At 42.8% G+C, this 27,711-nt stretch overlaps 1 protein-coding gene across 3 annotated transcripts in view; it reads right to left on the reverse strand.

Annotated features, from left to right (window-relative positions):
* mid2 (midline 2) overlaps nt 1-27,711 on the reverse strand; it is a 111,031-nt gene that overhangs the window by 69,122 nt on the left and 14,198 nt on the right. Inside the window, exon 2 of one of the 3 annotated variants that reach the window (XM_053878302.1) lies at nt 18,421-18,479. The gene's annotated coding sequence lies outside the window, so the exon portion shown is untranslated. Of the gene's footprint in view, nt 1-3,480; nt 3,813-18,420; nt 18,480-27,711 lie in introns of those variants that run through there. The other 2 variants (XM_053878303.1, XM_053878300.1) reach the window with 2 other exon arrangements.

The following is a 27,711-nucleotide window of genomic DNA, read 5'->3' on the forward strand; positions in this document are numbered from 1 at the left end:
AATGGAAGACTAGTTTTCTTAGTTTTATTCTTACCATCAAATAATAAGCATTACAATGAAGTTATTCAGTTACAATGAACATTTATGCAAACAGAATGTTGCTAAATTAGCATCGCTGGACAACTAGCTGTGGCACCATTCTATTGTTTGCAATATTTCATTTTCACGAGACCCTTCGTGCATGAGAGCTGGTAAATCGCTTAACTCAAATGACCTTTAAAGAGAAAACACAACATTCTGTACGACTCAAGAAGAGCCAGAAGATGCCCTCGTAATTGAGATAAATGTTTTAAATTGCTTCATCAGAAACGGACGGGGGGATGTGGGGAAGGGGGAAGGTTTTTTTCAACAAGCTGTAGGAAACGATAGCAGTTAAGTCTGTGAGCTCTGTTTATCAAGCTGTCCTTTGTTAAGCTTTGGACTGGGGCTGTCCGAATCATTCGATGTTTCTGGCTGTTGAGACTCAAATAAAAAGCCAGAAACATCTTGTTTCTGCAAATCTCATGAACAGCGTTTCGTAAGGTGGTGATGAAAATGCTCAAACTGTCGTTTCACAAATGTTTCCAATGTCATCAGACACACCAGCACAAGACCTTCAGCAACTCCTCTGTAAGGTGGCATGAAGCTTGGAGCGCTCAGCCATGCTCTCTCTTTCTCTCACCGATGCTGGGAATTTGACCCCCTACAAAAGAATCCTGGAATAAAACTAACATGCAGGCGGTCTTCTCAACATATTCTTTAAGAAAGAAAAAAGTGACTTCCCAAAGTAGTGTGCAGTTATTGACACTACATTTTGCATAAATAGCCATCCTCCGCCAGACACAACACATTAGTCTGGTTTTCTTTGATCATATTCCCTTTTAAATGCATTGGCTTTTTACACAATGTGCTTTTATGTATGTATTTTACACATGTATTTACGATTCCCTCTTGCAAGCCTGTCCAAGGTTACACTAATATCAGTAGGCCCTGATATCGCTTTGATGGTGATCTAGTTTTCGTAGTCTTGGATGTGATTTCAAATATGTACAGTACATTGCTCACCAGCTAGCTGCATAAAATGACTGGACTTGGCCCCTTTAGTTTGGCACGCACCATAAAGGCAATGATTATCTTAAGAATCTGTTCACTGAGGTGCTAAGAGCTGATCTTAAAACAGGGAGAAAACATCAAATGGCAGGAAGGAAATGACAACAAGGAAAGGAAGCATGCTAGAGAGTATTGAGATTTTCCCACACATGAGTGTGTACAGGACTGATGATCCACGTTGTCTAATAGAATGATACGGAAAACCCCTGGGGCTCGTAGGAAAAACAGAACTGGGTTAACCTCTGTCACTGCAGTGCCATTAAAGGACGGGGCGTGGGGTTGACTGGACGCAGGCTTGTCCACTAACCAACTGTTATTACACTTGTTTTTCCCACCTGAGACATCAGCACATCATACACCCTGTTCAGGTGATTTTCTTTCCAAGGGATTTTCTCAACTGTGACACACAAAAAAAAAGTTTTGCCTCCCAACATTTCACTGGGTGTTCAAAGCAGCCTAACAAGCACATTCCACTACTGTCGGCTGAGCTCAACGGGATCAGCGCAACATGGAAGGAGACAATGTGCGGCATCCTGCATAGCGGCAGTCAAATAATACTCCAGCTGGAAGACACAGAAAGCTCATTATACATCTGTAATGATGTGTACTTCACAAGCCAGAGTGAAGCTTCTTTACCCACCTTTTCAGGCTGGAGTGGAATTTAAATCATGGAGGAAGTGCAAAAGAGGACCCCAGGCCGTCCTTGCATTTAGGTTTGTTTGAGCTGCCCCACAGAAGTTACAGAGAGGGAAACCCAACTGTGCTTCAGTCACACGTTTGTCACCACACTTTCTATTCGTCTACTTCAAACTGGATTGAAACTTTTTAGACAGGGAACAGGGATAGAATAGGTATAAATGAAGTAAAGAACATGGTCTGTCCTTGTGTATTTCTTTTAAACAGAATGAATTCAAGTACTGAGGTACATTTGTGGTGGTAATTCCATTGTGAATCCAATGAACTTTGATTGCTTTTCACATCAACATTTTGAGCAGCAGCACAGCTACTATAGCTAAATAGAAAGCAGTGGACAGGCATTTTTTGTCATGGTCATTTACTATGGTGGCTTGAAGTTAGTACTAATAGAAAAGCCACTCCACCTTCCACACACAAACACAAGAGTATCACACAATTCTTTTTGAATGAGGCATAAGATTGTGTTATTAAGCAACGCAGCCAATGGTTTGTATCCCCACTACGGCAGCATGTACGCTAGACCTGGAAAAAGTGTGGCCCAGGGGCTATATGTGGCTCTATGCCTGTGTTTTTGTGGCACTCATGAGGTCAGACTAAAACTCCACAACTGATGAGTCGTCATTTTTCTGTAATTTTTTTTATACTGTTTCCGTTTTAGCCACTACTGGTTCAACAGTAAATACAACACATTCATGACTAAAATTTAGTTTTTGTTTTGGTTTTGGTTTCATGCCATATTTACACTTCTTAATATCCTTGCTTCCATTGAATATTTAATGGTTCATTTTGTCACGTTTCATAGTCATCGCCGCCTTTCTTTTGGCATGGTGTCCCCTCACAACAGTCACAGTTTATAATGTGGCCCTTTAGGAAATTTAACTGGCCACCTCTGGTGTACGCCTTCGTATATATGCCTTCAACGGTACAGTGAAAGCCTGATTGGCTTTTCTTCAGGTGCTGAAGTGACCTTCTTCCTCCACAGCGACTACCGTGGTTAAAAATAAGAAAATATAAATAAAAATCTCCACTCTATTAAGGACAGTGAAGGTGAGTGTTTAAAAGTTACATGATGCTTCTCATCAAAAATCTTATTCTAAGATCTGATATCAGAGTGGACAAAAATGAAATAACATGATCTTACACACACAATAAAATTATATAAAATTACAATAAAACAAATAGATAAATATATTACATAACAGCTTCAATCACCACAGGTAGCTGGACAGAGGTACGAGCCTCACTTCAAAGCAGCTACATTCAAAAATGGCAGTTATTAAACTATAAAATCACCAAAATATTACGTGGCCATTTTAATTGAAACGTTCGAAAGCTCTTTTTCATGATGATTTAAGGACAACGTGACACGATTCAAAACCGTTTTTGGGGTCAAAAAACAGAGGAGACACATTGAAATTCATATGACAATGTAAATCCTGAATTACTCAGACGACAAATGAATGGAATCATAGATCAACAGCGAAGTCCATGAGGTGTTTTGGCACATGAGCCCAGATGTAAGAGCGGGGCTGCTGTCAGAACCCTGCCACCAAAGTGAATCCAAGGAAGAAGGCAACGACAACAGCATGAGAGCTGAGAAGTCTTCCATCGCCTTCACTGCACGGACATGTCAAAGCCACCAGCCTCGGCGCTTGTCAGGCAAAACACGAAAACGCACCGGCACGAGAAACCTACCAGCTGTAAATGTCGAAGCGTGTCTTCTTCTGTCATCTTGAAATGACCACGGGAAGTGAAGTTGGAAGAAACGCCGACAGCGGACGGAGGAGTCGGGAGAAACGCGTCCCACACGGTCCGCTGAGCGAGCGCGCCGCGCGGCGGAGATCGGCTCCGAGTCTCAACTTTGAGAAGTGCGAGGAGGAATGAGAGCGCGAGCAGGAGCGCGAGAGGATTGGGGAGAGGGAGAGAGAGTGCGGCCAGACAATCGCAGGAAAACGGCTCCTCCCACCGAAACAAAAAAGCTCTCAGCCGCCTGCATTTGGACTCATCTGACGCAGTGGCCCCGCGTTTGCCTCGTTCCGCCGCGCGTTGACTCACGCCTGACGATGTCGCTCGGTGGACGTGGCCGCTTCACTGAGACAAGAATGCACGGCTAAACATGGAACTTTGGACTTCACCGTAGACTGATGTCACTGACGTGCAGTCAGCAGGGCCGCCCCGGGCACATACATATAATCTGCCACATTACAGTTCCAAGTGCTGAGGTTGACATCCGCACCAGAGAAGGTGCACAGAAACAACTAGTTTGCACAGTCGGCCAGAGTGAGACGCCTCAGGTGACATCCTCAGGTCAGCCTGGATCTGGATATAACACCTGATGTCACTCGGAATTTGAACGAACAGAGAAACTTCACTGACATCTGACACGCTCACGTTCTCTAAATTAAGACTCTTTTTTCCCCCATAACCAGCATTGAAAAGTGTTTTGACTGAGTGATGGAAGCGATATGAACAACCTGAGATCATGACTCAACTTGTGTGAAGAGCAGCCCAGGTACAGAAGAGGGAGAGAGTGAAAGAAGATGGCTACCTCTTGGCAGAAAATACACTGAGAGGCATCTTGACATGATGTCACTTGTTGCTCTTCCTTCACCACAAACGTTACAAACTGAAAAGTGCTGTTTTGATCCAAACGTTTCCAAACTGACGGCACTGAGCTCAGACAGACCCTGGCTGTCGTCTGTAGCTGGCTCCAACTGGCCGACTATGAAAGTTTGACGTCTGAAAACAGACCCAGTTTATACATGTATAGATATCAGAGTGATCATCTGTGATCACAGTGTATTCATGACGCTCTCCCTGACGTACGCTGAGCACAGCCGACAAGTTCCATCTTGCTCTCCCACGGCTGTGAAGCCAAAACTAAAGACCAAATCTGCCATCAACAAAAACGTAGCATGATGACGAAAGGAAATTTAAATTCACAAAATCAGATTTCAGCCTGTAGATATTCACATTGAAATGAGGGGAGGAGGATTTACGAAGCTTGAGGCTTCACAAGCAACTGAGCCAGCAGAAAGTGGAGAAAGGGCGGTCTGGGGGCCAGATGCGGCCCGCTGCCTGCCTTCATGTGGCCCTGAAGACGTCAGGTCAAAACTACAAAACTTTCTTTTTTCATCATTACGATGCGATTCCAAAACTGAACCAGGAGTTACGCGTTTCCCTTCACCACTGCTAGCAATAGCTATAGCAAAATAACCAAAATAAAACAAAATACTATGATTTTTATGGAAAATCTTTATATTACATGAACATATATATATGCATACACAACATATTTGTGCTCCTTGTTTTGTCCTGCTGTATTCACAAATATGCAAACTAAATTTCAGACTTTTCCTTCTGTCCCTTTGGCTCGAGGTCCCTGAAACAGTCATCATATATAACGTGGCCCCTTAAGTGCCCAACCCCGTTACACTGTATGTGGCCAGTGAATTCAACTGGACCATAATGGCCGCCACTGAAAAACCTACACTCTCACTTGTAGTTTAATTTATTGGAATCAGGCTCAGTTATTTTATCTCAATCCTTTGATGACGTGTTCACTATCACACTTGAGGAGACACTTTTGAGAAGAAAACAATATGCCACAGTTCCTGAGGTTCAAAAAAACATATTTAATAATACGCTCTCCTCCAAACTGAGCTCACTTAATGCCTGACTGAATTCTGTCCGTTGTAAAATGAGGACAGCGCTGGTAGCTAACAGGATTGCTCATCAAACCCACATCGCCGTACTCTATTGTTTAGCGCGGTACGAGGGTGAAGTACTTCAATGTTTGGTAAGATGCTTTACAGAAACGCAGACTGAATATGAGACTGTGAACTGAGCAGTGGAGTAGAAGACACCGAGATCCGAGCAGTCTCATCCAGAAAGAGTCTGATCTTGTGTGCGAACTTCATCTTTTCTACTTCACTGTCCAGTTTACTGCAGAGCAGAGGTTAAAAGGGTGGAAAATGCATTGCTCACATCAGACGGACCTGGACCTACCTGACCTGACTGTCTATGACTGTGAAGACTTTGCTTTTCTCTGAAAGACAACAGAGTCCGCTACTAAACATAAATGTCTGACTGCTAAATTAAAACAGAATTGCAACCAGCATCAGTCATTTGAAAAGATAAATAAATAAAATATTAATAATAACACTTACATATACAGCCCACATTAAAAAAAAAACACTCCTGCGGAATCCCATAATGCACTGCCACAGTCCAAGCTTGGAAAAAAAAAAAACATGCTTACCGTGCCATGTTTTTGTGTTTCTCATCTTATATTGAGTGAAATTATCCATAGTGACCTTACAAGATGCAAAGTGGCTCAATGAAAGCTTCAAACATGACCACTAGATCTTTGTCAAGATTTTACACAAGTGTGCCTGTAGCACTCAGCAAGGGAGATCTGATGCCTGTTGAATTCCAACTCCATAAAATACACAAAGCTTTTATTGAACATTTCCAGGACAGTTAACCAGAGATAAGTGTGAAACCATCGCACAACTCTATTTCAGATTATGAGTTCACATTTTTAGTCTTCACCATTTTTAACTTTTCATGTGAGGTCGGGTCGCGGGGGCAGCAAAAAACAAAAAAACAAAAAAAATCGAAAAAACGAAGTGGAAACATCGGAACAAGCGGACAACATCATGGAGGTGGACATGAATATGGTGTGTTTCTGCATGTTTTTAACAGAAAAAAAACCCAAAAGAAACATAGAGACTGAAATCTGTTACTCGCAGAACTCATGTTGTGTATTCGGCCGGACATAAGAAGAGAAGGACCGTGTGAGGATTGGAGAGAGATTTACTTCTCATGATTAAAAACTAGTGTTTATAGTCACCAAATCAGTGAATTCACTCAGAGCTTTGCTTCCTTGTTTCTGTATCGCTTCTGGTTTGGCTGCATTCCGTTCTGTGGTTTTTTTTGTTTTGTTTTTTTTGGTGCTGGTGGTGGTGAGGGGGGCATAGACTTTTTATTGAACTGAACAAGCAGCTGTCCAGTCAGAGAATTAATTCCCAACTCCTTTCAAAAAACAACATGGCATTTGCCTGTTTGTTTTCAATCCGATTTTTTTATTAGTGAAACGCCACCTATTCCGATCAGAGCGTCAGCGTGATTTGACAGCCATTTTGCGGATCACTTCCTGTTGAACAATTGTTATGCAGCCGGAAACTGGACCAAGCTGCATCACACACACGTCTGGTCGGGGCGAGCTGCAAGAGACTATCAAACTTTAAAGTCCCAGCAGGGGTGTTAAGGATTTAAATAGCCCTGTTAGATCCTGACAGTACAGTTTCCTGGCTGACTGCACACACGCTCCCTAAATCCAGCCTCAGGCGTCCATCACTGCAATCACCACTCCACTGACCGCGCTGACCATCTGCATTTTATTAGCTATGTTTGCTCAGAAGGCAAAACAAGCTCATGGCACTTGAAGTGAACTCTGCGAACCGCACACTGTACTTATGTGCTTCGAGTGTGTGAAAGCTTAATGTGTGACATTTAGAAGACATTTTTAAACCGGGGCTATTCACAGCAAACCACAACACTGTCCACGCATGCAATTACAGCAAAACCAGGGCTTAAGAATGTCAATGAATTGAGGTTATTCGCTGTTGCAGGTAAGCAGAACGCCTGAAATAAAATACTGTCAATCATGAAAGTGCTTTGGGTGAAATGCAGACCATAATTCCCGCGCTCAGATTGCAGTCCTAAACACCTTTTATAGCATCCAAGACGGTTATTTTGCCACTTAGCATTTGATTTTTACGACAGTTAATGTGTCAGTTCTATTGCAGCCTGTCCTCAAAAGCATTTGATACCAACTCCAAGTTCTTATTCATCTTAACTGGCACCAGCCTTGGACAAACCAGTTCCGAGACTTGAGTGACAGGAAAAGATCGACTCCATTTGTCCCACAGGTAATTCGCTCTGTTTGTTTCCTCTCTATCCGTCGTAGATTTAGCTGTCGTTGAATTATCTTCTGTTCCCCTTTTTCAAAACCCTGGTGCTCTGAGTTTTGCTTTTCCCTTGTCTCTGCTCCACGTGACACCTGGTTTTCTCTTTGTTACTCTTACTTTTTACTTGTGTGTTTGTTTTGACAACCTCCTCAATAGTTCATCTTGTGTTTTATTGTTCATTGTGTGTGTGTTCACTTTTTACAGACTCTGCTCGCATTCTTTCTCCCCGTTCGGTGACACTTTTCGGTTGGACTCATTCCATTGTGGACTCTTCCCGGTTTGGACGCTTTGGATTTAATTTTCTGTTCCTTTCTTTTCCTCTCCCGGTTGGGTGACGCCTTTTCTTGTATATTCTGTATTTCTTAAATCACTGTATCTGACTCGCTGCCTGCCTCCTGTGACTCTTGCATTACTGCAATTGGGTTCCACTCCGCGTCTGGAACATAACAAAAACAATTTTATTTTCCTCTTTTAGCCACTAAATCTCAGCGAGACACTGCTTCTTTTACAAGGCCAGGACATATTTTTAGAACAACTCCTCATCTTCATATTGAGTATGAGTCGTTCCACAAAACAGTTTGACAAGACCAAACCGCCATCAGTCAGTTACGTAATCTAACCAGAAGCTGGATGCTACGAGTATGTGACAGACAAGATGTGACTAAGCGTGACACAAATCCCGACCTCCTGTGTTCAGAAAGCACTGCCAGAATTTGAAGCTTAACAAGGAATGTAAATTGATGATTAATAAATTGTATTTTATCCTGCTTCTGTGGTTGTGCTTCAGCTATCAGACCATACTGCACACATCAGCAGCTCCAATGAGAGGCAGCTCGACATCGTGTTCGCTGGCTGAACTAATGAACTGCTCTCTTGTTTGAGGGGTTGGACTTGGACAGTGAAGATGACGCTAGTATCACGTTCGGGACGGGACAAATATTTGTGCTTTGCTTGCCACGATACAATCGGAGCTGGCATCGCAGCGAAGGGCTGTGTTTCTGTGACTTGAGGGGGACTTATCTTATCACAGCCATCCTGTCTTTCCAGCCACTGGCTGGGCTCCAGACAGTCACGATGGAGCCAAGCAGACTCCCGTCTGCCAGCCGGTCCTGACTTACAGAGAGGAAGTCAGAATTAGACTCCTCACTTCTGAAAAGGTTCAGCACCATGGTCAATTTGTTTCAATTGAAGCGCACGCACGCTGCAGCGCTGGTTACAGTCGCAGCAGGAGAGGACAACACAAGCACAACGTGGTGTCACCCTGAATGTGCAATGAAAAAAATGACAAATTTTATAGTTTCATTGTTGTGTTGACATGAAAAAATTGTGAAAAAATGTGATTTCACGCAAGCGTGAGATGTTTCGGTCCATTCTGTGTTACATTAGCATTGAAGGTGATCACTGAGATTAGACTAGTATATAGTAGTATATATGAAATGACCAATGAATAGAATAAAAAATGCCTGAATTCAGCTTAACTTCCACTCTGATGATTGAGGGGAATTGTGACCGATACATTTTGTAACTACTCCTTAATTAAGGTGTATTTCTATTCCACAGAATGTAATTATTGTTCGTTAAAAGTAGCTTAAACAAGGCTTGTCAAACCCCGGGTCTGCAGGCCAAATTAGGCCCGTGACATAACTCCAATGGTCATCATTTCTATTCATAAAGCTCCACATGAAAAGCACTCTGACCACACTTAAGTTACACAAAGCAACAGAGTGACAAATCAATATGCGTTCTTTTTAGACGCGGTCAGTTTCAGGAAACGTAATAAATACTGATTCTGCTCGGCCTATTTTTTGTGTCCTCTGTGATCGGGGCTGACGCCACTGCCTTGATCTGGTTCCACATGAATTCTTTTGTGTAAACATGAATCTGACAAGGCAAGATTTTTTTTACACAAATTACATGAATGAGCTCAGATGTGACCCCAGACACAGTTCTCAGACCTAATCTGAACAAGCTAAGAAGAAAGAGGTCGGACGACATGCTCGACAATGTTTTGGTGTCAACACCGTGACGGAGCTCTGGGTTCACCGCGGCTGCCTGGGATCTTCAGAAGCAATCCGTGAACAGCTTTAACTCGTTTTTACCATGTCACGCTCGTGTTTTCTGCCTGGGTAGCCACGCAGCTCGGGAGCACACAGCCCGTTGTCAGCTGTCAGAAAGTGTAGGATCACAGGAGCAGCGTTAGACACTAATGACGCAATGAGTATAGTTTCGGTTTACCACACAGCTGGTGGTCTGGCAGCACCAGTCTGTCTCACAGTTTAGCAGCGAGGCGACTCATTTTACAGGAGAATGTGGACTGGAAAGGGGCTAGGCCTCCACACTGGGACAAATTTCACTAGCTCCAGTCACGTCACACAGAAATTCCAACCAAAATGAAACAATACTTACAATGTAATTACATTATGTGACACTTATATGGTTAGCATCTGAGCAACACATTTTCCCTAGCTAAGTGGAAAATGATAAGTAACAGTGAGGTAAGAAAAACAGGGGAAATAGGAGAACAAATAGATTGTTTTTGTAAAATTATGGAAGATAATGTCATAAATGAGACATTTTAGAGGAAGAACTTGAAGAGCATAATATTTGTACACTGCTTTACCACGGTAGGAATATTGCAGTCTGTCTCACAGTTTAGCAGAGAGGCTGTTCATTTTACAGGAGAATGTGGACTTGAAAGGGGCCAGGCCTCAGCACTGTGACAAACCTCACTAGCTCGGCTCATGTCAAACAGAAATTACGACAAATTCAACAAAAATTAAATAATACTTACAATGTAATGACAGTATGAGTCACTAATATGGTTAGCATTTGAGCAGCACATTTTCCCATATGTGGTCAATGATCAGTGAGGTAGGAAACACAGAGGAAATAGGAGAAGAAAAGAGAGAAAATTTGTGCCAGAACAAATTTTTGTAAAATTATGGAAGACATTTTGACAAAAGAACTTGAAGAGTATAACATTTGCACACTGCTTTACCACAGTAGGAATATTGCAGTCTGTCTGTACAAGCTTTCAAAACTGTTATCTCTCCATCCTGCTCTCGGCTTCGGCAGCAGCAGAGATAGAAAGACAAAATGGAGAGTCTGAAAGGGAGATTTAAAAAAAGCATAAAACACAGCAGCGAGTTAGAGCAATATGGGTCAGACAATGAGACAGGGAACGCTGAATGTAAACCAGAATGTGTAAACATGTAGAGGGCTAATCTCATTATCCCTCTGCCTCCTGGGCCTGCGAACGGAAGCTTGACGGGAACAGCAGATGAGAAAAAGAGATGATGACATAAGAGGAGGAAAGGGAGGCTGATGAGGAGTATCTTGCTTATCGGACGCTCAGGGTTAGTAGGTGAAAGGGAGACTTTGGGACGGTAGGACAGACACCTGCATGATGTCGCTCACTAAGACAGAAAACAGAGAAGAGGTCAGGTGGGAGGGACAGGGAGCATCATGTTAGAGACACCATGAAGAAGAAGAGCACGAGGGAGGATGCACATGAACACATTCCAACTCCACATCTGTCAAAGAGCGACTATTTTCAGATCGACTTTTGTGTCAGTGCAGGCTTCTGCGTCACATCATTTCACGTGGGCAGTGTGTCACAGAAAAGAGAAACAGATAATCACTTATGTCACTTGGCGTTTACATTGATGGGAGCAGAGAATCCTCATCCCCGAGGAATGCCACACAAGAGGGGAAACAACTGACTCCATGAAAACACTGGGCTGCCATTGGCTAATCCAGACCTGGGACAAGGTGTGGCCCGGGGGCCAGATGCGGCCCGTTTACTGTGCTTATGTTGCCCTCCTGGAACCTACATTGTCTCTGGCATTTTTGTGTTGTGCATTGTTTGTTGTTCATTATGATGTAACTTAAACATAAATTTCTCGTTTGATTATTTTCATTAATTGTTTGTCTTTTCCGTTGGCTGTTTTAGGAGTATTTCTTGTCCCTTAAAATACATCAGAATTAAAAGTAGATTTTGAAATGGATGAGACACATCAAGTGGAATGTGGTATAAATTAAATAAAACACAACAAACCAACATTTCGGTGCATTTTTAAAAGTGTAATTTCACAATCACACATGATGTCATCACTTTTTATTTTTTCAAGTTTCTCTTACCCTCCTTTCTGAGGGTTTGACAGTGGTCACAATATAGAACCTGGCCCCTTCGGAAATGTAACTGCCCACCTCTGGGCTAATCCATCCTCAGTCCCATGATGTCATATATAGACATTGGGAACACAGACTTTAGCGTGCTGAAAGTCCATTTGAAAATCATCCCTATATGACGCCTTGGAATGTAGAACATTGGATGGATTATTTCTTGGAAATTTCTTGGAGACTGTATATAAAAGAGACACTATCAATGCCAGGCAATACCACTTTTCTCCTTAAGAGGCACTAGAGGGTCATTCTGGGTGCTTGAAGGACGTTTTTTAAGGTCTAACTGGAGAGTTTTACTCACACACAGTGATTCACGGCAGCATGAAGAGGCAGTACCATGGGGCCGCAGCTCAAAACCATAATGACAGCGAGTACACAAACATTTTGTTTTTTTCCCTGGAGATGTTCTCCAGGCAGAAGTGAGTCACAATGGCACAAAGCCACCGCAGTGCAGAACGAAAAATGTCCTTCGACTGGAGATAATGAGACATTTAAGTCAGGGGGAAATTCCTGCCAGTGGACTGAGCACAGTCTGTGTTGTTATCTCCTCACAGACTGATGAGATAGCTCAAACCTACGAACATACACCTGTAAATTATTGTCCTGCTTTGGACTGCACCAACTTGGGTTTGATATTTGGAAGAATTTCACATCCCAAAATCGTTTTGTATGAGAAAGAAATGCTTTATAATAGTCATGTTCTCAAGGTGAACGTTCTCAGGAGGTTCCAGACTTTCCATGGCCAGAGATTTACTTCCTCTTCACACAGCGCGCTCTTGCGCAAAACAAAGGTGACCATTTACCGGAATGCACAACACTCCTCTTCGGGACAAAAGCAGTGATTGAGCTCTGCAGGCCATTATAAAAGAAAGGCGGTTTTTCAGCATTGTACTTGGGAAATAAAACTGTCTGTGGAATACAAAGCTTTACTGTTTGACTGAACTCTCATAGCTGGAGCTGCTTCGATTCCTTGACAAATCTCACACTCAAATATTGTTTTCTGAAAGTCTGCTTGTTGGTGAACGACTTCTGCAAAGACTTCCCTTAAAGGTATTCAGAAAGAAGAGCCACAGATAGGAAGTTTGGTGAGTGCGACATTGAACCCAGATGGATGGATGGATGGATGGATAGATGGATAGATGGATGGATGGATGGATAGATAGACAGACAGAGGGATGGATGGATGGATGGATGGATGGATGGATGGATGGATAGATGGATGGATGGATGATGGATAGATAGACAGACAGAGGCATGGATGGATGGATGGATGGATGGATGGATGGATAGATAGACGGATGGATGGATAGATAGATAGACAGAGGGATGGATGGATGGATGGATGGATGGATAGATAGACGGATGGATGGATAGATAGACAGACAGAGGGATGGATGGATGGGTAGACAGACAGATAGACAGACAGACAGACAGACGGACAGACGGACGGATGGATGGATAGACAGACCGATGGATGGATGAGAGACCACCTTAAATAAATCCACACAAGCTAGTTACTCTCAGCACACCTCACGTGGAGCAAAGCCTCTCTTTGAGTCTATATTTGGAAACACACTTTCACATAATTCAATCCATAATGAATTCAGTTGGAAATGTTACAGCAGCCCGCAGAAATGGAGTCTTATTGGTTGACCTTCAAACACAGCGCTTACACTGATGACTGAGGGGGATTTCCAGTTGGACACTTTTTCAAAAGTAAGCATTTATAATAAAGAAAAAGAGCTGCAGTGATGGAGTGATGGAGAAAGACCTCACATCACGACTAAAACATTCAGTCAGGAAGCAGAAGGTTTTAGCAGCTCATCGTCTAAAGACATCAGAATGTAAGTGTTCTTCATGTGACAACCCTGTCCCAGCCTTTTCCTGTTGTTTATCTCAGCCTAATTCCTCCTTCTCCTGTCAGCTGAGCTCTTCATCAACTGCACGTCCAAGTGAGTGCGGTCTCAGCCTGATTGATTCCCGGCCCACCTGCATCCTCATAATGACCAACTGTCAGGGCTTTTACTGCCGTTCTGCCTTCACTCACAAGCTGACATTACCGCAGCGTCCAGAGGCCAAGTCTCCGGTCTCCTACCAGCAGCGTATTATCGGGCTTCTGTTCTGATAAGATTCATCACACACAGAAGCTGTCCGTCCAAACTGCAGTCAGTCTGAGGAATGTTTTCCACGCTGCTTCTAAAAGACAGGTGCTTTTTTGTGTTTGGACATTCGGTGTTCTGATCAAGTTCTATGGATACATTTTAATAAACATAAACACTAAGCCAGAAGTTAAATAGGATCAAATGTGTAAATCACGATGCCCACGACAGCACCGGATGCTTAGTTTTTCATATAGTTTTTGCTTGGATCTGCGCTGCTCCATCTTATTTCACATAGCATGGCTTCAACTTCCCGTCAGGTAGACATTTCTGAAGGGTACAAGCTGCTGTCTTATCAAGGAAATGAAGACATCGGCTTGCGTCCAGGATGAGTTCATAAGAACGAAAGAAATCAAAAGCAGTCTCATATCTTCCAGTCTCCTCCAGAGTGATTTAAAAATGTATCCAGGGCAGAAACCGCATGCTGCTGCACACACCCAGGTGCCAAATCTCAGATCCACAAGCCCTGATCCAAATAATACATAGCATTTTAATGGAGCTCAAGTTGTGCAAGTCATGCGGCCTCAGCCGTCATGAGTAGCCGGAACTGCTCGACTGTTCTATGGTAACAGAGGGGCGGGTTTTGGGGCAGCCAATGAGATAGTAAAGATGAGTTAACGCATACCTAACTCTGAAAATATGGCTGTGTATTGGCAGGAATCCCGTAACGGGGGGCTACAGTGTAGGTTTGGCGATATACAGTGTAATATTTGTTATCAGGAGCCATTATTTTGACAGAGAAAAATTCTAAATATACACAAAACTTCATTGTGCCGAACTGTCCACAGTCCAACAGAATAACTCATGTACACATGGTTGTTTGCATAAAACATGGTACTGCAATAATATTGGTACCATAACAGTAGGAAAAATGAGAGACTCGGAATGATGCAGGAACTGGTCAGTGTGATGTGTTCCAATTCACAGACGTGATAACAGTCTTTACAGTTCATTACTATGCACCAGATGATTTTAACACACTTCTTCCACTCAGCAGGCTTTGATGGAGCAGCTCTCTTCTCAAGTATAGGAACATGAGTTCCCAGGAAGAGATGAAGCACACGGCTACTTTGAAGAAGATGTCCTGCTGAAAGGCTTTCATCTAAAGCTGGACCCGGCCAAAGAAGGTGCCGAGCTGTCGGTGGGCTCACAGCCGAGCGGCTCGTGCAAGAGACTGCAGGGATGATGAAGACGAGAGGATGATGGAAATTGAAATAGATTAGGTGGAAGGAGAAAAGGTCAAGGTGCAATCAAACTCTCCTGCCATTCTTTATCTATCCAAGCTTCTGCCAGCCCCCAAAATGAGGGAGTAAATTAAGATGAGTGGGGATGCGGCATTGAAGGTGCAGGTGGGAGAAGAAATGGGACTGGAGCAGAGTGATGAAGCGCTACCGGAGCGGAGCAAGGCTAGTTCTAAACGCGTTCAAGCTTAAATAAAGAAGGAAATTAGCGCCCCAATGTTAGCAATTTATTGACACAAGACCCTCTCCTCAAACTGCCAATAATGTCCAGTAACGTCACATGAAATATTTCCTCAGAGGTAAGGGCAGCTCCATGAGGTTTGGATCTCAGTCGGAATGTTGACCACAGTCATGTAACTTTTGTCGGGACTCTACTACCTCAGGGTACTTATTTACTGCGGGACATAAGAGAATGGAAGCAGACGTGGGCTCTACGGTCACGTAAAGGACTGAATCCTTCACTGTTTTGTGCTGGATGCAGTGTTTGTTTACATGGTGACACTGCCATTTCTTCCCATGGATTCAACAGGGTTGAGAATGGAAACCTTCAGCGACAATTTCTATGTTATGTAAACACTATGTAAACACTTCAGAGGAAATGGTGCCGGCGCCACAGAGTTTTGCGCCCTGCGCTGACATTGCATGTTGACGCATTGGGCTTTCAATTGAAACATCGCTGAAGGCTGACGTCAGCGTTAGAGTAATATTCAAAACTCTTGTGAAGATATTACAAGATATTACGCTTGAATGGCTTAACACCGACAGTGCTGTGCAAACTCACATTGCATCCAACCCAAAAGGGTAGCAGATTTGTCCGTTTCCATCTCCATGTAAACAGCCCCTTGGAGAGTGGACCTAGTTAGCATCACAAACGTGTACATCACTGAAACAGTCTGCTGATGTGTTTCCTGTGTCACACAGGAGTGTTTACAGATTGAAAAGGCAGAGGCTCATGCGTAATTGGCTGCTCTCCTCGCGCTAGCTCCCTTTGCTAGCTTCCAGTATTGGACTGCATCTGCAAACAACAACTACCATAAGACCGAGGTTTGGGTCCTCAGTGAATGGTCACGTGTGATCTCCATATGGGGCTGCTAAATAATCCTAAAAATCCTTCTTCGTCTTTCATATTTACGAACATGCTGCAGTGTAAACTTCATCATCAGGAATAAAAAAAAACAGCATTCAAGCAGATGGCAGCTCAAGAGCTGTCAGTGACAGGAGCCAACCTCAGCCCTGAAGGTCTGACAGTGTCACGAACAGAAGAAAGAGTTCACCTGCGTGAGAACTGCATGGGAAAGCAGACAGGAATGCTGTGAGACAGGTCTGTCTTTAACCGACTTCAAAAGTGCACCTCAGCACGACAAACCTTCGAGAACACGACAGAACTTCTGACAGGAAATAGAGTTGTTTGGTTTGTCTGAATGAAGGGAGGCACTTTTTCATCACCCCTCCTCAGAAAAACAAACGTTCCTTCCGACCAGTTAAGTGAGTGATGGGATAAGTGAGAGTTCATGATGAAGACCAACACCAACATGCAAACGACACTTTCAAATCCGCCCTCTTCTGTCTCCTGCTTTCCTCAGTTCTCCTCCCGTTTGAATCAAAGACAACCTTGATCAAGCTCATATGACATGCAAATGAAGCACATCAAACGACAGCAGTGGGACTATAGAAGCAGCTGCAAGTTGATAAAGACCACAAAACACTGAACCGCCCTCATCGCCGGCTGGCTGCCCATAATTACTCATCCACACCACTTCCACTGTACACTGAGGACAAAAGTTGTCTTTGTCGTCCAAGATCAAAGTGAATGAAACAAATCCACCAAAAGAAACTGCAACAACAATATTTATTCGAGTGGAACAACACACTGCAAATGACTGAGTTCACCATTCGAATGTAAAAGGAGCTGCGCTAGAAGCCAAGTTTTCAACTACTGTCATGACTAACAGTATGTGTCATGGCTAATGGAATACAACTGAGGAAACTCGTGCTGATGCAAGGTCTGGTTATCTCTACAATTCATCTAGAATTGAGCTCACGGACTCCTGGTTATGAATGAAATACTCCACTCAAATCAGCCCACACCAGGAGGATGGGCTTATTGCAAATGGTTAGAGGTGTGGAATGGAGAGGGACTCACTGTAGAGCCATTCGACTGAGCAGGAAGTGCAGAGACCCCACTGTCCCCAGCTGCGTTGTGCGCCGGTTACATCACGAGACGGGATCAAATACAGTCGGCGAGCATCGTTTGATTTACATTTCCAAGTCTTAAGGTCGAGGTTTTAAGTCGACAAGCAGCTTTTAATGACGGAAATGTGACCTGCCGTCGTGTTGGGTTGATGAAGCTTCATGAAACAATTCTCAGAAACCGCTAGATGGCAATGTGTGCTGTAGAATCTTTGGCTTTGAAAAACTCGTCCAATGAAACCGCACAATCATTTGGAAAAACCGAGAGCGCCACCTACTGAAAGCACTTACACCAGTTTCCTAATGTTGGACGCTGAAAACAGTTAGATTGTTTCATGAAACCTCAACAAACCCAGCACTACAATACGGCGTGAGACCAAGATATGCATGTGAGAATACGCCTCAAGACACAAGGAGGATTTCAAGCCCCCAAATCAGAAGATTTTCATTAGGATGACATGAATAGTGATTATTTACTTATATATTCCAAAAATAAACAAAAAGCCTGTCTTTAAAATCTATATTATCCTTCTAAATTAACAAGCAACAGATTAAATTCAGATTTTTCTTAACGCACCATGAACAAATACTTGTTTGTCACACTGCCGAACTTTCTCCTTGTGCATCCAAACTATAGACGCAGCAGGTTATTTGACAGCGACTGGCAGAGGTCACACATATACTGAAAAAAGTTGCCCTCACACGGCAAACGTGACATGGATCCTGGGCACACATTAATAACGTGATATCAGTGCGCTGTGATGGAATGGTACTGAGCTGCTGACAGATATGTGGGCTGGGATGAAGAGGGAGAAGGATCCTTCCTGCACACTGGAGTTAAAAATAGAAGAGTGGGAGGGGGAGGTGGAGATGGCAGGGACGTACCTGTGGGCTCCCAGGCAGCCTAGTTAGCAGCGAGCAGCAGCGATGTGGACGTTGGCGGCCTGGATAGAGACACGGAAGAGCAGAGGAAGACAAATGAGAGGAAGGTTCACAGGTAGAGGGATGCCAGAGGACTGTCACGTGTTTTTGTCTTCCCGCTCTCACTCTATCAAAGTGGCCACTGATTTGTTATGGTGACTGTGTTCTTTGAGAAGGCAAGACTTTCAGGTGAAAACGTTCTAAAGACGATCACCTTCGCCAATGGGTTTTGGGTCATAAGAACATTTTGGGTTGAATTTATACACGGCCTTTCAGGTGGTTTCTGATGTTCAAAACGTACATGACAGCCAAACACACAATGACCTCCATGTTTGTGGTAACTATTACATTTGCTTCCCCTCAGGTATTTGTGTTTTTATCCTCACAAAACCATGATCCTTTGGTAGGAAGTATTCACTTGTCATTTATAGTCTTCTATTTTCTCTTTTTTGTCTTCTTACTTCACGCACTTTACCAGAATATCGAACGTATCGCACGTAAATCAACGTATTATTATTAGAAGTTTTCAATGAGGTCAAGGGAGAAACACTGCGGCTTGTGAAGAAGCACTGGTGGAGTGGATGAATATGCTCCAAGCACATAAGCATATCGCTAGAATATAGCAATAAATCTTCATTTCTTCCCTTTCGTCTCACTCACCTCCAATGAAATATTCTCTGTTGTTACATTCACAACATAACAACATTAAGATCCTAAAAAAAATCTCCTATTTATTTTATCATATTTAATTTTTTCAATCAAATTTAAAAATTTGAACATAATTTTTCAAAATGTTTTTATTATATGTAGTTTGCTGTTTAAGTGTTAAAATTTATGAATTGAACCAAATATTTGGCAACACTAACCTAACCCACACTCAATCAAAATAACGCCCAAAAAAATAAAAAATAAAATAAAATGATTTTGACTTTGATTTGGCCATATTTTATTTGGGTTTGATGTTGTTTGAAACAATAAAACAAATTCACCTGATGAAAAATTACATAACCATGTTTGCGTAAAAAAAAAAATGAAGATTGTGATAAATTACTTATATACACTAAACAATATGTCAGACTGTTGAAGGTGAATTACGGTGTGCAAATATATATAACCATAATCGTCAATGTCTTGTCTGGCTGAAGAAAGCACGAGCCTCACAGAAGCTCTCAGCAAGTACATTTGCAGCGCTCACATGTAAAGATGCTAGTCAAGGCCCATCAGCATGCCAATGATATAACGTGACCGAAGTGGTTCTGGATATTGAAAGTTTTTTATGGCACAATCTATATGATAATCTATATGGCACATAGAGAGTCTGGGACTGATTGATAACCAGAAGCAGAGCAAATGGCCGATTTATCCTTTAATGCCCGTGCAAAATGGACAGTCAGACCATCGGAATTGAAACAGGACCAGCGATGAATATCAAGTAACAGCAAAGTCGCTTCCCGAGAGTCTGCACTTTTAATATTCATCTCCAGTGTATGCTTATTAAATTTAGTCAGTGAGCAAAGCAAAATTGGAAAAACACTGACGGGAGAGGAAAAGAAATAACACTATCGTTTATTAGTTCATGGTTTCTTTACTTAACAAATGAAAAATAGCTAAAAAAAAAAAGAGAATATTTCATAACAACATAGTCAGACGCAAACAGAAAAATAAGAAGACAGCATTTTAATGCAAATAAAAATCTCGATAAATGAAACATATGACTATGAACTGGAACACATTCGAGGGAACTGAAGGACACACGCAGCTCTTTCACTGAAGGTGTTGATGGTTCCAGAATTAGCTCAGCACACACTCATCTGCGCTCCGTGGCACCACAACATACAGGATCCACTTTGTATCGGCGCAGTCGCACCTCCTGCTCTGTTTCCTGTTCAGCTCTGACCTCACTCGCAACGGAACACAAACACTGTGCGTCAGCCATCAGCAGTTTTTTTCCCAGGATGGAGAGTGTTGTAAAATGGTTTTATTTAGTCCAGACATTAGTGACATCATAAACAAAAACGAACATTAAGATGTTTCAAGAGAAAAAAGGCAAAAATCCTGTGGAAAATGGACAGACAGTGCGGACTTTTATATCATTTGCACAGTTATAACCATCAAGTGAGCGGAAAAACAATGTAAATAGTTGTTTCAAGTTTCAAACTCGGCCGCACTTTCGTCATGTCAACACCGTTAGATAGTGATGAGTAGATGAGGTATCATGAAACAGCAGTGTCTTACTTTTCAGAGGCCACTAGATGGCAGTCTTGGTTCAGAAAAGATGTGAAGCTTCGTTGAATTAGCTGTTCTAGTTCAAACAGCAGACAGTGCCATCTGGTGGCCTCTGAAAATCAGGACACTGTTTCATGAAGCCTCATCTACCCATCACTACCATCCGATACACCATCAATAACAGTGCCCTACCGTGCGGTGTCAACCAATCCAATGCGAGTGTTGCGACTCATGATAGGTGGATAACAGCGAGATTTTGCCCAAAAACAAACATAGCACCCATGTTTGCAAAGCCACAGGTCAAGGAAGGCATCAGAATTTCAGTGAAATGACAGGGAAGAAACACCCTTTTCATGGAAACCAGAATGATACTAAAGCACTATACAGGCAATAATGATTGGAAATTTAGGGCGTCCAACTTCTTCTTTCAGTAAAAGCCTGCTGCGAGTTATTTGACGTCTGCACCAAGTGAATCATTACCTCTGGCACACGAAATCGGGACGGTCCAAAACTCTGCTCCAGGGTTGCAGCACCTCCCCACGTCGGATGCAGCAGGGTGTAATAAGGTTCAACCTCAAGCTTTAATAACTGTCAACTTCTTTTTCACTTGGATGCACTTTTAATTATGAGCTCTGAGGCTCTGGAGCAACTGAACCTGCCGCCTTGTAACGGTGAGGTCCTCGAACTTAACAGAGCTGCCTCAGTCAGCTGCAGATATACAGGCACGTGATCAGAGAGGAGATGAAGGGTCCTTTTTAAATCGTAACCTAATGAAAAACAAATGATGGATTTGGAAAAAAAACAGGGACAATATTTGCTACATTTGTTTATATAGGTATATAGGTAGGTTTAGGGAAGCACTGAAGCCGAATACCGGCGTGTGGTGCGATTTTCGCTTTCTCTGTCAACTCTGCAAGACAGTTGACGACATTCTGGCAACCCATTCCTCCATTCGAGTCGAAGTCATTTGGAATTTTTCTGACTCATGTATCACTCATTTCCTCTTTATTTGATCATTTCATTGTTGACCACAGTGTTTAAGCACCAGCTCCGACCGTCATCATGGCGACGCTTCATGGCACACGTCACAGATCTGGTGTCTTTTCGCTAATATTTGCTACAACGGAAAAATCACCCTTGACCCTCGGAGTGGGGCGGACTCATCCACCAAAACCGACACCAATCCACTCTGGGTCACCAATGCCTGAAAAAGTGAGGACTAAATCAGAATTTTCTGCCGAAACTACACACCCCTGAACCGAAATTAGCTTCAAGACTGACAGTTCTTGGCTCTTCAACAACCTTCCCAAACCTTCATCCACACTGGGTGAGGAGCGTCCTCACACCACACCCAATGTTCCATCAGTCTGGTTCTCCTGACTTCTTCACCCACGCACAACAAAACTGTCCCCACAAAGCCAGACACTTCTTCTTCATGTTGGATGATGTGTAACTCGATGACGGACACTTTTGATCCATGCGATAATTACAGAATCACAATGGAGGTACAGATGCCTTTGGTGAGACGGTCGAACAGAGAGCTTGGCGAAAGAGAAGATAAGAGCCCACGGAAACAGTGGGAGAAACTATTTAAATGTACATCAAACACACAGCCTGGAGACGAAGTTCAGCAAAGTGTGAGTCGTCTCATCCCTGCCTTTATGTTCTTCCTGCAGAGCTTCCTGCAGTCGCACTCCTACTCTGCTCCGCTCCACTGTCTTCCTCTGCACCATCTAAATATTTGATATGAAGCCTGATGTTGTTTTAGGCATCTGTCTTGCTTTGTGATCAGACGGTGTCATTGATCTGTAGCTGGAGCACAGCGAGGCAAAGCGACGGACAGACGCACAAGATATATTCATTTGTCTGAATACACACTTTGAGTTTACACAAATTCGTCATGGAGACAAATCGGATTTTGGACATGTGTCGGTTGAGTTGTCCACTCTCAGTGTCCGTGAAGGTGTTTCAATAAAAGAAGGTTCACATTGCCGTTCGCCACAGAGAATCAGTGACTCAAGGTGGTGACTGGCCTTCAGATACGTTACTATCGAAGTGGTGTAGATGCCAGTCCTGTACACTAACTGACACTATAGTATCTTCTCACAAACAACAAGGAAGAAGGCATATGTTCGGGCTTGCACTCCGTAGAACCCTGTCCGGGTAATTCTGGGTGCATGAGACGGTGAGTGAGCGCACGAGTTGCACAACATCCCCGACAAAGGGCATAGAATCTAGTCTCATCTAGCTTCATGTCATGAGTCATTTTTAGCACTCAGTGTTTCGTAACAATGTGAGTAGCTACGAAGACGAATCGAGACGCTGCAAGCTACTGGTATACAACTGTATTCAAGTTGGGTTAACAATTGGGGCTTAGCTAGAGCACATTTGGGCTTTCCCACCTCCAGTCCACCGAACCCAACTGGGGCATAGCTGGGCTCTCCCAGCTTAGTTAATATTTATGCTTGGATATAATAACAGTCCTCTCAAATCCCACCAATACCCATTATTCCACTGGAAAACCTCCAATATGGAGTATTTCCAAAATTTCCAAGCTTAACTTCCAAATTTACTGGAAATTTTCCGCCCCCTCGCCACCCTCTTTCTCAGTTAAATATTATTGGCAGGTGTTAAGTTGCAATGGTAGCCACATACATGCTTTATTAGTGTGTGTATGTGTGCAACTTTTTAAACAATGTTTATTAAGTTTGGTACATGGCTACATTATTGTCACTTTAAAAGCAGTTTGGAAACTCGAACTAAAAGTGAACTGACCTGGTAAACAAGAACTGACTCAGTCGTCTCAGCTATCTGTTTACAAATGTCTCTGAAATGGCTGATATTCTCTTCAGCTTTAAGCCGGTAAAAACAGCCCTATTCTGGAAGTTGTGGAAGTGTTGCAGTGGCACAATCCTGTGGGTAATCGCTTGCACTTGAACAGCACACATGAATATGAATGATGCTCCGTGTGTCCTTGAAAACATTCCCCAACTACAGTTATTAAAGCAGAGCCAACAGTGTCCTTGAGTTAACCTCTGTCTAAATCAGAAAAGGGCTACATTCAGAGAGCTACTTTTTGTAAAACATAACACTCTCCTACACACACGAGTGAGGATGCATACGGACAAGGTTTGCACCCAAAAAGGGGGGAGCTACAGTGACTAACAATGCCAAGCAGATTACAAATGGTTGGACGTGTAGTGCTTCTCGGCTTATTTCGGTGTAATTTACTCCCTTTATCCGCAGGCACAGTGTCAGAGAAGAGCCGGGATGAGGCATAGATCCCTGAGCTGAATGGAGAGAGAGAGAGAGAGAGAGAGAGAGGGACAGACATGAAGGCAGGGAGGTTTTGAAAGGGTACATATAATCCTTTGCACCAACAAACAAGAGCGATGAGAGAGCGGTGTATGTTTGGTAGCAGATTAACTGCTGCGTAAACTCTGTCTTTTGTTAATTTGGCCATTAAATATGATCTCAGAACCACTGATCCGTACCACAGAATGATGCAGCTGAAGGTCGCTGCTCAGCATCGACGTCCATCAGGGTTCCTTTGCATTTGTTTCAGATTATGTTTATACTCATGTTAAGACCCATGTTTTTCTTAAGTATGAGAGCTTATTCATCACTGGCCTCTGAGCCTCTGGAGCAGACCTGGGCAAAGTGCGGTCTGGGGGCCATATGCGGCCCTCCGCCTGTATTTTCGCAGCCCTCGAGGTCAGAATAAAACTGCTTAAAAGACTATTTTTTGGCTTTTTTCTTTTTTCGTTTATCACTAGTCCAACAGTAAATATGACATGTTCACGACTAAAATTTCTATTTTGTCTTCATTTGCCACTTTAGTGACTATTCCTCAAAATACATTGAAAGAAACAATATATTTAAAAATATATTTTGAAATAAATAGCATTTTTTATGCTTTCTTTGATGTTTGGTGTACTGTCAAATAAAACACATATGACACACATATTGTCTGTTTCTTTTACACGACCTATTACGTTTTTATTTTTACACTATTTCATATTTATACATACTTGAATTAATATGTATCTTTTTAGGACCATTTTGTAGTTACTAAAGACTAAAGTCTAGATGCTCAGAAGACCTTGAAGAAAAAGAATTAACATGACCCCAAAAACACCCAGCACAGCAGACAACTCAATACACTTGTATTTTTGACTGAGATTTCAAGTCTGGTTTTCAGTCACGAACGGGTCAAGCACTCTTTCGGTGTCAAACATGCTTGGGCACAGCACAGACGGTCGGGGTGACGATTCCCCACTGGAGAAACCTTGCTTTTATCTGTCTGCTGTCTTTGGAATTCTGTGAAAGCCAGGCAAGAAAAAAAAGAAATGATAATTGCATTTCTAGCAGCAGCATGGGTGAATTGGAGAACATCTGTGCAGTGTAAACACGTTTCTTTTGCACCACTTTCAGATTTAAAGACAGTTGAATGTCACTGTAGAAAAGTAACTGTACAGTTATATAGCCAGGCCTATGGTTGGCACAGTAAAGCCCAAACAACAAACAAAGAAGCTGCATGATGCATGCTCAAGCAAGATGCTTGCTACACTACATTCGTATAACCTGTGGAAATGAGCTCATCTGTCAACGACAAAACAATAGATCAAAACAATAGAAAAGGTGATGCCAGAAACCTGCTTAATTCTGCCACAATTCTGCCTCATTTAAGGCAAAATCCAGAACACTTCTCCAATCCAACAGGAAAATTGTTCAGTTAAAGGTTGAGATTTGTTTTAGAGATCAGGCAGACAGTCGCTTGTGGATTATAAAGTCAACACACAGTCTGAGAGAGGTGTTTGGCCAACAAACTCTTGGAGCTGTTACAGAATTTCAACATGCCCAAACTCATCTGAAGGTCTTGGGGGCAACATGATGAGGTGGCACGGATACGGCCCACTGACCCAGACCTTGACTCATGCTTTAACCAAGATATTCTGCCTCCGCCTAAAAATCCTTTAAAAGAACAGCGGCCATTTTGCTTTGTGAGCAATAAAGGAAGGTGTTCCTGTTACGCAACCTTTCCTTCAGACTCTGGGGAGGTTGCTGTGCGGTTTGGGTGGCCACCATCCAACATCTCAGATGTGTGCGTTGGGACAGATTTGATGAAGATGAACTAGCTCGCTCACCTTGAACCACCGGTACTTACCACTGCGACAGTGACATGAATATTGCAGGAGAAATTGTACCTTAAATATAATATTTGTGTCCTGAAGGCATCAATTGTGAAGCCCAAAACAATCATGACACAACGTGGGAATTAACAGAGTGAAACCGGTAACATGAGATCCAGTCATAACAGAACCTGGTTCCCATGAGTCAGGCCGAGGACATGAGGCCCGGAGGACACGGCTCACACAGAAACCTATTATCCAGACACATTTTTGATGTGAAGGCTTCTAAAGAGATCGTAATAAAACGGGTCCATTGTCCAGAACAAAGTTTAACCAAGAACAATCCCACAATATTCAAAGGGTATTCCCCGAGAGTGTCACATATGCTGGCGACAAAACATACACCCACACACTGTGTATTCAATTCACGTACAACTCTCCGGTCACCAAAGTTGAATGTCACATATTTGATCATCAGTGATAGAACACTGACTTGTTTAAGACATTTGCAGAACTGGGAGAGGACTTGAATGAACACACAGTCCCTCAAATCTGCAAAACCGCAGAGACCAACCATCCTGTGAGAGATTTATAAAAGAGCCTTTTGAAAAGTGTGACCTCTCCAACTGCAGCAGCACAGTACAGTACAGTCATAGCTGTGCGGAAAATTTGTTGAATCCACAGTGAATGGTTTTATACTGATTTTGTGTGAAACTAAAATGTTTATTTCAGGAGGAGGAAGATATCTGGTTCTCCGTGACAAAAGACCAGAGGGAGGGAAAGGCTTTGCTCTGGTTTGAGCCGACGCTGATAGATGATAGAAGTCTGTGTCAAGCCACTGATGAATGACTGCACGAAGGGCAGCAGCGTTAATTTGTCACTGCGCGGCTCGCGAGCACTTTGATGGAAGATGAGCCACCACCACAGCCACAACAAGCCTCACAGCCCAGCGATGCGAATGGCCTGGAATAATGAAGGACGACTACCTCCACCAGTTACGACCTGGCAGGCTGCACTCAACTCAACTGCTCATTTGTAATAAAGAAAGCAGCTTTTATTTGAAAATGCACTTTATTAAGTTGTCATTTGTCATTTGAAAATGACTCGCAGCATCCCCTGATGAACACTGGGGGCTCTGAGACAATGACAGAATGACTGTACGTCTACAGTGCCATCTAGTGTCTGTATAGTAAAACACCAACGCACTACACTGAATGGAAATGTGCCCCAGGAAGTGTGATCCGCAAGAACTTGATAAACAGATCAGCAAAACCTTTGACACATGAAATGAATAGAATACACGAGGCACATCAAAATCATGAGCTTTATTTAGACCCAAATAACACTGTGACTCCATCCATTTGGCAGACAGATGCTTGTATGTCTGTACATTATCTTCCACTGCTTTTTTGTTGTTGCTTTGCAGGGGTTCTTCTGCTACAAGTTCCTCACATCTCAAGCAGTTCTAAACTACTCTAGACCTTGTTTTACCTGACGCTTGTCAATCTCCTGGATGAGGATGGAGCCAACATTAACTAACCCTTATCAACAGGGCTTCCGGGTCAGTAGAACGCCCCAACACAAACTATGGCACAATCAATACAGACACTTCTTCCCCATAAACCAGATGAATGGATGATATCAAAAATATGAACTACTGAATTGTCAAAAGGAAAAAACGGTAATCACTGTATTGACTTCAAGCATTGTGAACATGGAGCATATTCATCATCAAAATTAAAAAAAAATAAAAATAAATCAGAGAAATGAATAAAGCACTGCAGCTAAAAAAGAAAAAGTATAAATCCAACCATAGTCACAGTGTTAAGGGGCAACCCCACCCTGAACACAGAGGCCTCCTATGTTGTTCCGTGTGAGTGAGTTCAACAACTACAAT

Source organism: Synchiropus splendidus, chromosome 11 (assembly GCF_027744825.2).
Source record: "Synchiropus splendidus isolate RoL2022-P1 chromosome 11, RoL_Sspl_1.0, whole genome shotgun sequence".
Taxonomy (NCBI): Eukaryota; Metazoa; Chordata; class Actinopteri; order Syngnathiformes; family Callionymidae; genus Synchiropus; species Synchiropus splendidus.